Source organism: Thalassophryne amazonica, chromosome 18 (assembly GCF_902500255.1).
Source record: "Thalassophryne amazonica chromosome 18, fThaAma1.1, whole genome shotgun sequence".
NCBI classification, from domain to species: Eukaryota; Metazoa; Chordata; class Actinopteri; order Batrachoidiformes; family Batrachoididae; genus Thalassophryne; species Thalassophryne amazonica.
In genome coordinates, this window is record NC_047120.1 from 19800440 (window position 1) to 19813809 (window position 13370).

Consider the following 13370-nt stretch of genomic DNA (forward strand, 5'->3'; position numbering starts at 1 on the left):
ATCACCATTTCCCTCAAATATTGTTCACAAACCAGTCTAAATCTGTGATAGTGAGCACTTCTCCTTTGCTGAGATAATTCATCCCACCTCACAGGTGTGCCATATCAAGATGCTGATTAGACACCATGATTAGTGCACAGGTGTGCCTTAGACTGCCCACAATAAAAGGCCACTCTGAAAGGTGCAGTTTTGTTTTATTGGGGGGGGGATACCAGTCAGTATCTGGTGTGACCACCATTTGCCTCATGCAGTGCAACACATCTCCTTCGCATAGAGTTGATCAGGTTGTCAATTGTGGCCTGTGGAATGTTGGTCCACTCCTCTTCAATGGCTGTGCGAAGTTGCGACGACGAACTGGAGTGAGGTCGAGACCCCGATGAGAACGACGAGCATGCAGATGAGCTTCCCTGAGACGGTTTCTGACAGTTTGTGCAAAAATTCTTTGGTTATGCAAACCGATTGTTTTAGCAGTTGTCCGAGTGGCTGGTCTCAGACGATCTTGGAGGTGAACATGCTGGATGTGGAGGTCCTGGGCTGGTGTGGTCCTGTGGTGTTACACGTGTTCTGCAGTTGTGAGGCTGGTTGGATGTACTGCCAAATTCTCTGAAACGCCTTTGGAGACAGCTTATGGTAGAGAAATGAACATTCAATACACGAGCAACAGCTCTGGTTGACATTCCTGCTGTCAGCATGCCAATTGCACGCTCCCTCAAATCTTGCGACATCTGTGGCATTGTGCTGTGTTTTAAAACTGCACCTTTCAGAGTGGCCTTTTATTGTGGGCAGTCTAAGGCACACCTGTGCACTAATCATGGTGTCTAATCAGCATCTTGGTATGGCACACCTGTGAGGTGGGATGGATTATCTCAGCAAAGGAGAAGTGCTCACTATCACAGATTTAGACTGGTTTGTGAACAATATTTGAGGGAAATGGTGATATTGTGTATGTGGAAAAAGTTTTAGATCTTTGAGTTCATCTCATACAAAATGGGAGCAAAAACAAAAGTGTTGCGTTTATATTTTTGTTGAGTATATATATAAGTCAGCAGCGAAAACCACGTTAGATAGACTGAACAGGGTATAGGCCAAAGCTCTCCGGCTGTGTTGTGGAGCCTTCAGAACATCGTCAGGTCCATGACTCCAAGTAGAGGTAGGGGAGATGCCTTTAAGTCTTCGAAGGTTGAAACTCTCACTAGCGTACTGGGTCAGTTTACAAAGGCATGAGGCTATACATCCTGCAAAGCAGGTGTTAGAGGACTGCTGGGAATATGGGCGAACTGTGACTTATAGTTTTGGATGGAACAGCAATAAAGAGGCGGATGATATGGGAATCAGTACAATACCATGCAACAAAACTTCAACTTCAGCGCAATTCCACCTTGGTTCTTCTGCTCACCTATAATCAACATAGAGACTAAAACATAGCCAAGGCAACCTCTTCTGTTCAACAGCATTTAGATATCTTGTATGATGATATGGTACAGTACACAGTATACACAGATGCATCCAAAGACCCATCAGGTAAAACAGGGTTGGCTGTTTACATTCCAAAATATATTTCGATTCAGAAAAGGACCTCAGATCACCTCTCAATATTCTCTGCAGAAATAATGGCCATTATTATGGTGCTACAGTGGCTGGGGTTAAGCCATCTCAGTCTGTGATTTGTACAGATTCTATGTCCTCTTTAATCAGCATCCAAACTGGGAATTCTGCATGTAGACAGGATCTTCTAGATGAAGTTCTTTAGTTGATTTTTCGATTGACTCCGTTAAAACTCATTTTACATTTCACTTGGGTTCCAGCTCATACCGTCATTGAGGGCAATGAGAAGGCAGACAAGTTGCCAAAACAGGCACTTAAGGCAGACAGAGTAGAGGTACCGGTCCCACTTAGTAAGTCAGAATTCAAAGCAATAATCAAAGACGGTACTCAGAAGCTTTGGCAAGACAAATGGGATAAGGGGGAGAAAGGCAGGCATCTATGCAGTATTCAACAAATGGTAACGGCTAAGAGTCAGTTCATTCACACGCCAGTAGGACACCTGGTTCACCAGGTTAAGAATAGGCCACATGGTACTGAACAGCGGTCTACACACAATAGGGAAGCATGAGACAGGGATGTGTCCGTACAGCGGAGAGGCAGAAACAGTACAGAATGTACTCCTGACATGTAGCCAGTACTCTGCAGAGAGAGAGGAAGTTAAGAGGGTAAAGAAGAACTTCATTTCACGCCACTTACTTAGTTTACTTGGTGCTCAGTCCACAGCCAAAGCAGTTATAGATTTTCTGAAAAGAACTCAACTTGCGAGGAGACTTTAGTTTTGTTTGCTTATTTTGTTTTGTTTTTGTTCTTTTTTTAAAAGTTTTGTTTAGCCGTCCATTGCCATCCCAAAGTGATCACACCTCAGTCCAGTAGATGGCGGTAGTGCACTGCGATTGCAAGCCGCCAATAAAAGTCACAGAAGAAGATTTTAGGGCCCTTTCACAAGATGGACACTATCTGTGAGGGTCCCAGGCCTGGTTTTTAACGTGACTTTTATTAAATTCAAAATGAGGAATACAATGGTTTGGTTTTTGTTAAGGGGCAGAATCTTGCATAAAAGAACCGGGTAAAAATAACACCTGTGTCATTTTTTAGATCCGTGCAAATCCGTTGTGTTATGTTATTTTGGTCAGGCATCGACTTAGGCAGCCCCAATGCGGTGTTAGCTTCGGTCGTGTTAGCTGAAAACGCTGCTTTTAAAGTAGAATTCCTTCGAGAAGATGGGTGTTATTTGCAGAGTTTTTTCTGTTTTACTGGGAATGGATGTTGCTTGGGGATATGTTAAGTTACTTGGCATTATTGTATTATTAGCTAAGGGCTAGCTAACTAGCCACTATGTGGTCTGCTTAGACGATGTCTGCTTATTCAGTAAGTTCAGTCAGCTACTGTTATGTGTGTTATATAGTACTACAGCTATTGGTGTTTCTCTGATATTACTATATTAATAAGCACCATGTGTTTAGGATTTGTAATGAAAATCACATTGTTCTATTTGTATTTCTGTCTTGCAGAAACCATTAATTCATCCAAACTATTAATTCAGACCATTCAATCGATTATGGACGTTTTATTCCAACTCCTGTGCTCCCTGCATGTTAAGCTGAGCTATTAAAGTTCATCTCTTAGGCAACAAATCTGCATATAAAGACTCTGAACTGTTCCTGCGTCTCCATGTCTACTCTCTGACCACACATTCCCAACGCCATTGAGTGTTGCAAATCTGACAGCATCGTATGGTGTCCATCCACTTTTCAAAGACGTAAAGACAAGACCAGAGGTAGGTACGTGATAAAAATAGGAAAGTTAAAGGAGTTGTAACAGAAATGGTGTGGTTGGAAAGAGCTTATACGGACCTTCAGAATGGTGTTTAAATAATTGTTCTATGTCACATATGAAGAAAGGTATGAGCATGTGAAGGTCAGAAGATCTTGGTAATTTTCGTCTGTGTGCTTAAGGGAAAAAACACCAGAAAGCTGTGAGCGGTGTCTCATTGTTTACTTTTCAAAATGATGGTACTCTGTCAAATGTAATTAGGATCTCATTTAAATGTGAGTTGCAACGATCTGCCATATAAACACTGTTTTCTGACAGTAGTTTCCAAGCTAAAAAATAAAAATAGTCTATTTCGCTATGTCTGTCGTCCTGCCGTCTTGACATCAGTGTTGCGGATTATGAAAGTATGCATGCGCACGCTTCAATTGCCACCAAACATCACAGAACAGTACATAATCACATGAATTATATGTTCTATATTATTTGAAAACCGATCTTATTCACCTTTACAAGCAAATGTTTTCAACGCAATTTTTCAATTGAATTTTTCACGGAATTTCCTAACGTCTACTCGTCATAGGAATACCGTTTGAACACAAGGTTGCAGGGCGGGTTGTCATCTGCGTCATCAATTGGGGAGATTCCCATTTGCCAACAAAAGAAACTCATTCCTCAAAGTGCGAACTTAGCACTACTGCCTGGAAAGTCTCGCAAACCAGCAGCTGCTGATACCTGCATAGCAGCAGACGCCATATTTAGGTCATACGCACGTTGGCCAAACTGATCGTATCTTTAGATAATAGGTCGAAAAATTTAGAAGTAGGTTGAAGTACCCTGCGGAAGACCGAGGGCTAGGTGGAGAGATTATATCTCCACACTGGCCTCAGAATGCCTTGGGCTCCTACAGTCAGAGGTCATCAATGTAGGGACATGTATAAAAATTCTATCCCATACTAATATAAAATCTGACTGTGAATTTAGAAAGAACACAAAAAACCCTTTAAGGTGACGCCAAAATCATGTGCTTATCTTAAAGTAGACCTGCACTGAAATAAATGTGGTCAGATCTCAGAAAGAAATAGCTGATATGTATTTATAAGACCCTTATGAATGCAGTAAAGTAAATCTGCAAGCCCAAATTTGTAATTCAGCGGAGAAATCTTCGTTTAAAAATGACAAATTTGCAGCTAAAATTTGGCCCTGTTTGTACATCCAGGACATTGCAGTGACGTCCGGCAGAAGACGGAGCGCTCGCGCCTTCAGTCCTATCCCGCATTGAAATTGATTTTATCTGTTAGTAATGTTACTGTTATACACAGAGAGAGATTTATATCTTTTTAATGACTTGAATTCTTTGCGGGTCCCGCCTCCGTACCCCGCGACAGTAACACCTGAGGCGAAAGACAGTAGATTTTCAATGCGACACCACTCTATCAAACGGGCGTATGAAAAAGTCCCCCAAAATAATTTTCAAGCACAAATAAAAGAAATGTGTAGTCACCAAACGTGCCGCAAGACAATATGAAGTTTTAAAAAAAAGTAGATCCTAATGTATAAGACAAGAAAAAGGTGCAGATGCAAACTGACGTAAATCCACAAATTACAGTTGGCGCGCACAATGCATGCTGGGATAGGGTCTTCTCTGTGACGTCTCGGTAGCGTCCCGGATGTGATGACAGTTTTGCGGAGGGCTAAATTTTAGCTGTAAATTTGTCATTTTTAAATGAAGAGTTCTCCGTTGAATGACAGATCTGGGCTTGCAGATTTACTTTACTACATTCAGAAGGATCTTATGTGTAAATATGTCATTTTTTGGTCCAAAGATCTGACTGCATTTATTTCAATGCAGGTCTAGTTTAAGTATTAAGGAAGCTATGGGTGTTTTTGTGCTGGGAATCAAGCTTACTTTCGATGGGGCCTTTGTGACTGAGTTGGACTTTTTCCTTCATATTTTGTCCCATAACTTCCTTAATATCAAGCTATCTCCATGAAATTTTCAGGAATGATGGATTACTTCCTCTCCTTCATTCTCTTTCATTTTAAATGGTATATCATCTCAACACTGGCAGTCACTGGATATTGGTGATCGACCAGAATCTTTGTGAAACGGACAATTTTTCTGAAATTCTGCAAAAATGAAGAGAAGTACTCACTCTTTATTTCCTATACATTGATTTTTAATCCCTTTTCTTTCTTCTGGTACAATTTAAGTGACTTTGATGAAGCAAAATCAAGAAATCAGGTAACTTCTCTATCCGATTGCCTGTGACAAAAATTCGAGTATGAGGTGGGAGCTGGGTAATTCCTCTATGTCATTGACCTAAAAATAGACCAGGATGTCCCTCCAATAGCAACAAGAATTGCAGGGAACTCCCTGTGCAGCTCCCGGAAATGCGGTCACATGCAATTAGGCAGAACCTAATCGAGCCACTGGCCTACTTGTCCATATCCCTAGTCAATGTGGCCCAGGAAAGGGAAGTCTGGGGTCCCCCGCTAGAGCCGTTTCCCCCATGACCTGATCCCGGTGTCGCAGACCGAACAGCCCCCCCTAAAAATCCGTCCGCCTGCCTTCATTGCTCAGTGTTATCAGGTGCGGTTCACCAATTATCACAAGTGCAGCTTAAAACTGTACTCCAGTCATCATCTCTCTGTGACAGATATCTGAAGCTTTTGTACAACAATCATTTCCACATAAATTCAGCATTATTTCATCATCAAAGCAGAGGAAGCGATCAGGGCGCCGTGGCTACACGAGCGGCTAGTTGATAAGTTAATTCAATTAATTTATTTCAAAGCATCACAGAGTTTTGCCAAGTTTCTGTTTAAAACAAACTTTAGAATCATTTAAGAGGTTTTATCTTGTCATCTGAGGGTTAATAATCCCATTAATCCATTTGATCGCTTCGGGCGAAGAGACTCTGTGTCAGACAAGCTGCTGTGGTTGCAAATGACGCATGCGCAGGAAAGGCAGGTGGACCAATTTTTAGGGGGGGACCGTTCGGTCTGCGACACCGGATAAGTGATTGAAGATGAGATGAGGTGAAGGAAAGTGGTTGTGTGTTACTTTACAGGTGTGATTAGTTTCTGTTACTTTATGTTGAAAATAAATATTTGTAAATTCTTGTGAGAAAACTACGAGAGGAGTGATTTTGAAGAAGGATTTTTTTTTTTTCTTCTTCTCACCAAAATGTATGCTGTACTCACTGCAATTTATTGTCTGGAACAGCCCAGATTGCATCTCAGAGCTTCTAGAATTCAAAATCCCCGCTAGTAATTTTGGATTTTCATCTTTTTTTTCAGTTTTCACCATTTTAATCCCTGGAGATGAGGAATATGAAATCAGACTTTTACAAGGTCTGTTAGAAAAGTATCTGACCATTTTATTTTTTTCAAAATCCACCTGAAAGCCGTCCTGTGAGACCAACACGGAGATGGTTTTGTGCCGCGTAATGAACGGCTCCGTGGCGCATCCCTCCGCTTTTCTTTCCATGAAAAAACTCCTGTAACAGTGGAATGTGCCGAAAAGTGCTGATGTCCACGACTTCTGCCTTTTTGTGAAAGTCAGACGAGGTCCCGGATCAACAAAGCCTTCACGTTGGAAATGATCTGGTTGTCTCAGTGGGGTCTGAGCCTGTCGATCGGCGCTGGGAGCGCGCTGCAAGCCATATTAATTTTCCGAACGGTGTCCACCTGGAGGTCTCTCACAGTTTCTAGAAAAAATTGATGCAGCAAAGCTCCAAATCGTTCAGACATTTATTCGCAATAAAAAACGACGAGAGGGGTGGACCAGTGCTCACACAAAGCCTGCTCACAGGCGAATGACGCAACCGACAGACGTGAAAAAACTCACGCATGCGCACGAAGGTTCAACCTTGTCTGATGCAATCACACGTGATTCAAATCCATATGGTTTTTTGAAAAAAAATAAAAAGGTCAGATACTTTTCTAACAGACCTCGTACATCTTCTAAAACATTTGAATTTGGAAGCATTTACAATGTCTTATTGGAAAGGAAGTTGTCCCATTACTTTGCCACAAAATGGGGACAATGTCTCATTGTCTTCCTGATCACTGACTGTGTAAGTTCAGAACACTTATTTTAACTCCATCTTACGAGGTCTGTCAGAAAAGTATCAGACCTTTTTATTTTTTTCAAAAACCATATGGATTTGAATCACGTGCGATTGCATCAGCCAAGCTTGAACCTTCGTGCGCATGCGTGAGTTTTTTCACGCCTGTCGGTTGCGTCATTTGCCTGTGAGCAGGCTTTGTGTGAGCAGTGGTCCACCCCTCTCGTCGGATTTTTATTGCGAATAAATGTCTGAATGATTTGGAGCTTTGCTGCATCAATTTTTTCCAGAAACTGTGAGAGACCTCCAGGTGGACACCATTCGGAAAATTCTTTTGGCTTTCAGGGACGATTTTATGGGGATTAAACAGATTAAGGAGTGCTCCAGCCGGTTTAAAGACCGCCCACAGCTGCTGAGAGCGCGCTGCGCTCCGAGCGCTGATCGACAGGCTGAATCAACCAGATCATTTCCAACGTGAAGGCTTTGTTGATCCGGGACGTCGTCTGACTTCCACAAAAAAAGGCAGAAGGCATGGACATCAGCACTTTTTCGACACATTCCACTGTTAAAGGAGTTTTTTTCATGGAAAGAAAAGCGGACGGATGCGCCACCATGCCGTTCATGGCGCGGGACAAAACCACCTCCGTGCTGGTCTCACAGGACGGCTTTGAGATGGCTTTCAGACGGCTGTCGGTGGGTTTTCAGTCGTGTGACTAACCAAGAAATTGTGGATGAGCCTGGACATGCCAGAACATGTCCTGTGAGGCTTCATCACGGCATTGCTTTGCGCCATGCGGCTCCACCTCGACGCGTGGAATTCCTCCGCACGTCTGTCTCAATGTGCCAAAAAAGTGCTGATGTCCACGTCTTCCGCAATTCCTGTGCTAGTCAGAGGACGTCCTGGATAAAACACAGCGTCCAGTTTGGAAATGAACGGCACATTCCACTGTTACAGGAGTTTTTGTTATGGAAAGAGGAGCAGAGGAATTTCACGCGTCGTGGTGGAGCCGGATGGCGCAAAGCAACGCCATGATGAAGCCTCACAGGACATGTTGGGGCATGTCCAGCTCATCCACAATTTCTCGGTTAGTCACACGACTGAAAACCCACCGACAGCCGTCTGAAAGCCGTCCTGTGAGACCAACACAGAGGTGGTTTTGTGCCGCGCCATGAACGGCACGGTGGCGCTTCCGTCTGCTTTTCTTTCCATGAAAAAAAAAACTCCTTTAACAGTGGAATGTGCCGAAAAAGTGCTGATGTCCACGCCTTCTACCTTTTTTTGTGGAAGTCAGACGACGTCCCGGATCAACAAAGCCTTCACGTTGGAAATGATCTGGTTGACTCTGCCTGTCGATCGGCACTGGGAGCGCGGTGCACTCTCAGCAGCTGTGGGTGGTCTTTAAACCGGCTGGAGCACTCCTTAATCTGTGTAATCCACATAAAATCGTCCCTGAAAGCCAACAGAATTTTCCGAATGGTGTCCACCTAGAGGTCTCTCACAGTTTCTGGAAAAAATTGATGCAGCAAAGCTCCAAATCGTTCAGACATTTATTCGCAATAAAAATCCGACGAGAGGGGTGGACCACTGCTCACACAAAGCCTGCTCACAGGCAAATGACGCAACCGACAGGCGTGAAAAAACTCACGCATGCGCACGAAGGTTCAAGCTTGGCTGATGCAATCACACGTGATTCAACTCCATATGGTTTTTGAAAAAAAATAAAAAGGTCCGATACTTTTCTGACAGACCTCGTAGTTTGATTTAAATGTTATGGACATTAATATCATCATCTCTCTCTCTCTCTCATCAGCTGGTTGCAGCAGGTACGTAAGGAAAACGTACACGTCAGGTGTTGTCTGGGATCAGGGTTGGTGTCTCCTGCTTTAGGACGTCTGTCCCGGCACAGGGACATTTTGGTGTTGTCTCACACTTGCGATTGGTTAGTCTGGGCAGCAGAGCAGCAGCAGATGATTAAATCGGCCTGTTTATAGTCTTTCCTCCACTTGGTCATTGACTCTCTCTTTCTTTTGTGTGCTTTCGTCTTTCTTCAAACATGTCTGAAGTCCAGCAGCTGAGGGACATGTTGAAACTACAGCTAACACCTGCTGATGAAGGAATGATCGCAGATCAGGGGGAAGAAATGTGCCATTTAAAAAAAGAAGACAGAAGAGGTAAAGGGCTGGATGCTGTTTATAATCCACCAAATCTCTTCTACAGAACAGGTTTGTTCACTAAGCTTTGTTTGTTACTGATACTTGATACAACCCCAATTCCAATGAAGTTGGGACATTGCGTGAAATGTAAATAAAAACAGAATACAATGATTTGCAAATCCTCTTCAACCTATATTCAATTGAATACACCATAAAGACAATATATTTAATGTTCAAACTGATAAACTTTATTGTTTTTGTGCAAATATTTGCTCATTTTGAAATGGATGCCTGCAACATGTTTCAAAAAACTGGGACAGTGGCAACAAAAGACTGGGAAAGTTGATGAATGCTCAAAGAACTCCAGTTTGGAACATTCCAGTTTCAATTAAATATGTCATATAGCAGATGAACACACTGACATTTGAAAAGTGAAATGAAGTTTCCAATATTTACAGAAAATATGCAATAATTATTGAAACAAAATTAGGCAGGTGCATAAATTTGAACACCCTTGTCATTTTATTGATTTGAATACATTTAACACTAATTATTGGAACCCACTATTGGTTTGGTAAGCTCATTGACCCTTGACCTCCTTACACAGGTGAATCCAATCATGAGAAAGGGTATTTAAGGTGGCCATTTGCAAATGTTTCTCTTCTTTGCATCTCTTCTAATGAGTGGTAACATGGGAGCCTCTAAACAATTCTCAAATGACCTGAAAACGATTGTTCACCATCATGGTTTCCACTGTGAGGAACATAGTGAGGAAATGGAAGTTGCACCAGGGCTGGATCTTTCAACAAGACAACGACCCTAAACACTGCTCAAAATCTACTGAGGTACTCATGCAGAGGAACAAGTACAGTGTTCTGGAATGGCCATCTCAGTCCCCAGACCTGAATAATTGAAAATCTGTGGTGTGATTTTAAGCGGCCCGTCCATGCTCGGAAACCAACAAACCTGACTGAACTGGAGATGTTTTGTAAAGAAGAATGGTACAAAATACCTTCAGCCAAAATCCAGACTCTCATTTGAAGCTATAGAGGCTGTTATTTCTGAAAAAGAAGGATCTACTAAATATTGATGGGTTTTTTTTTGTTTGTTTGTTTGTTTTCTCTGTTGGGGTGCCCAAATTTATGCACCTGCCTAATTTTGTTTAAATAATTATTGCACACCTTCTGTAAATATGAGAAACTTCATGTCACTTTTCAAATATCAGTGTGTTCATCTGCTATATGGTATATTTAACTGAAATTGCAAATCCAAACAACCAATGATTTATAAAGGAAAATCATGGAAATCATCAGGGGTGCCCAGACTTTTACATACTACTGTATTTAAAGCATTTCCTTTAGAAATGTCCTTGACAAATAATATCAGTCTATTAGGACGTCAGGTTATGTGTTACACACATATGTGTGTGTGTGTGTGTGTATATATAGTTTCCAACTTATTCCCACTGATGAAACTTCTCATTTTCTGCCTGAAAGCTTATTCGGAGACGAGTGCGCTCAGAGCTCCGTTTGTTTACAAAATACACACATTACAGATCTTGAAATCCAACAGCAGGGATTGATATTATACAAAGATTTATGACCATACAAATTAACGTGCTTATCCTTTATCATGATTTTCTCCATTGTGAGATATGAAAGTGTCTTATCGTAGCGTTTGAGTGTATATGCATTATAGCGCCTCAGCACACGAGCGAAGTTACGATATTCCTGAGAACGACGATATACGCAACATGCATCCAGCAGCATACATGTTGCTGTCATAGACAACTGCCTGTAAAGTTTTTTGGCAAATTATAACTTTCTAAACAGCGTAATTTGTAATGAAAGCCGCTTCATTTGTGCGGCTCTTTCGGCGCCATGTTTGTTTTTTCGGAGACAGCGGTAAGCTCCTCCTACCCCTCCAACGGAGTGTGCATCCAGATTCACTCTAAACAGAGGGGTTTGAAGCCCTTCGCCTACCCCCCGCCTCGCTCCAAAAAGAGAATCGAGACACCCCTCTGTCTCTCATGCCCGCGCAAAACGGAGGGGTAGGGGTAAGGGGAAGGGCCAAGGGGTAGAATTGAGACTCACCCGACCACTTCATCAGTTCCATCAGTGCAATTGGACACCGCAGTCTCGTTTGAGGTCGGGCACTAAAGGGGTAAAATATGATGCATATGATGTCATTTTTCTACTTTCGGGTAAAAAACACGGCATTTTCTCTGGGTTTTGGGGCAGATTACACACAAAGTGAAAATGCAAAAAAAAGTGACAGTGCAGTGGGAAAGTGGATATGTGTTGCAGTGTGTTTATGACCCGGAGCTCAAACGTGTCCAGGCGGTTTTGCAGGCGAGAAAACGGAGCTACTCTGGTTGCCTGTGTAGGCTAACGCAAACCCAACATGGTGTGTCCCATTTGCCTCATCTTCTATTCGCCACTGGCAACTGAAAGAAAAAAAAAAAACTTTTCGCAACTGCTTTGATGATTGCAGCCGAAAATAAAAAAGTACACCATTTATCCATGTGAAGTTATGCTGTGTTATATTGCACAATGGGACAGGAAGTCCCCATAAGTGGTCAAATCCCGTGATATCATGCAGGGTTCAAACAAGACTGCGGTGCCCTACAACTTACTGTCATCAAGTTAAACTCACTACTCTAATACTTTATTTTAATGTGTTTTTCTAACATTTACTCTTCATTTGTTTCTTTGAAGACATGCAGCCATTGTTGGTGATTAAAGAAGAAACTCTCACTGAACACCAGGAATGGAATATGAGTGGTGACCAGGAGGACATTAAAGAAGAAGAGAAGCTGTGTATAAGTCAGCAGAAAGAGCAGCTTCAGCAGCTGGAGGAGGCACATCTCACCAAGTTTGGTTTCACTGCCATCCCTGAGAAGAGTGAAAATGATGATGAAAACCCAGAGTCATCACAGCTTCATCAAAGCCGAAGTGATGAGAGCACAGAGGCTGAGCCTGTAGCCAACTCATCTGTACACAGGACACTGACAGCAGAAGCTGATGGAGAGAACGATGGAGGACCACAATCAGCCAGCAACTCAGGTCCAAACAGTCATTTACAACCAGATACCAGTGGCAGGAGTTCAGACAGTTATGGAAGTGAGACTGATGACAGTGATGACTGGAAACAGACCAGAAAACTTAAGTCCAGTTTTAACTCTAGAAAAAATACCAATATTCATTCAGGCAACACTGATGAGAAACAAATTAAAGGCTCTAAATATGGAAAAACATCTGGTCACATGAACAACTCAAAGCAGCGAAATGAGAGGCAACCAAGCAGAAAACCATTTAGCTGTTCTGATCAGAGTAAAAGACAGAAACAGAAGGCCACTCTGAAAAAACACAGAATTCAGGCAGGACAAAAACCATTTGTCTGTTCTGAGTGTGGTCATACATTTGGACAAAAGGCCAGCCTGTACCGACACATAATAATTCATACAGGGCAAAAAGCATTTGTCTGTTCCGAGTGTGGTCAAAGATTTGGACGAAAGAGCCACCTGAACAGACACATGATAATTCATACAGGACAAAAAGCATTTGTCTGTTCTGAGTGTGGTAAAAGATTTGGACAAAAGGCCAGCCTGTACCGACACATGATAATTCATACAGGGCAAAAAGCATTTGTCTGTTCTGAGTGTGGTAAAAGATTTGGACTGAAGTGCCGCCTAAACACACACCTGATAATTCATACAGGGCAAAAACCATTTGTCTGTTCTGAGTGTGGTCAAAGATTTGGACAAAAGAGCCACCTGAACAGACACATGATAATTCACACAGGGCAAAAAGCATTTGTCTGTTCCGA

General features: G+C 42.3%; 1 long non-coding RNA gene across 1 annotated transcript; it reads left to right on the forward strand.

Annotated features, from left to right (window-relative positions):
* Window positions 1-2505: 2505 nt before the first annotated feature.
* LOC117531220 lies at window positions 2506-12311 on the forward strand. Its single transcript, XR_004566567.1, has 5 exons — window positions 2506-2913; window positions 3057-3322; window positions 9200-9328; window positions 9453-9611; window positions 12260-12311. It is a non-coding gene; the product is annotated as an uncharacterized LOC117531220 (long non-coding RNA).
* The last annotated feature ends 1059 nt before the right edge of the window (window positions 12312-13370 follow it).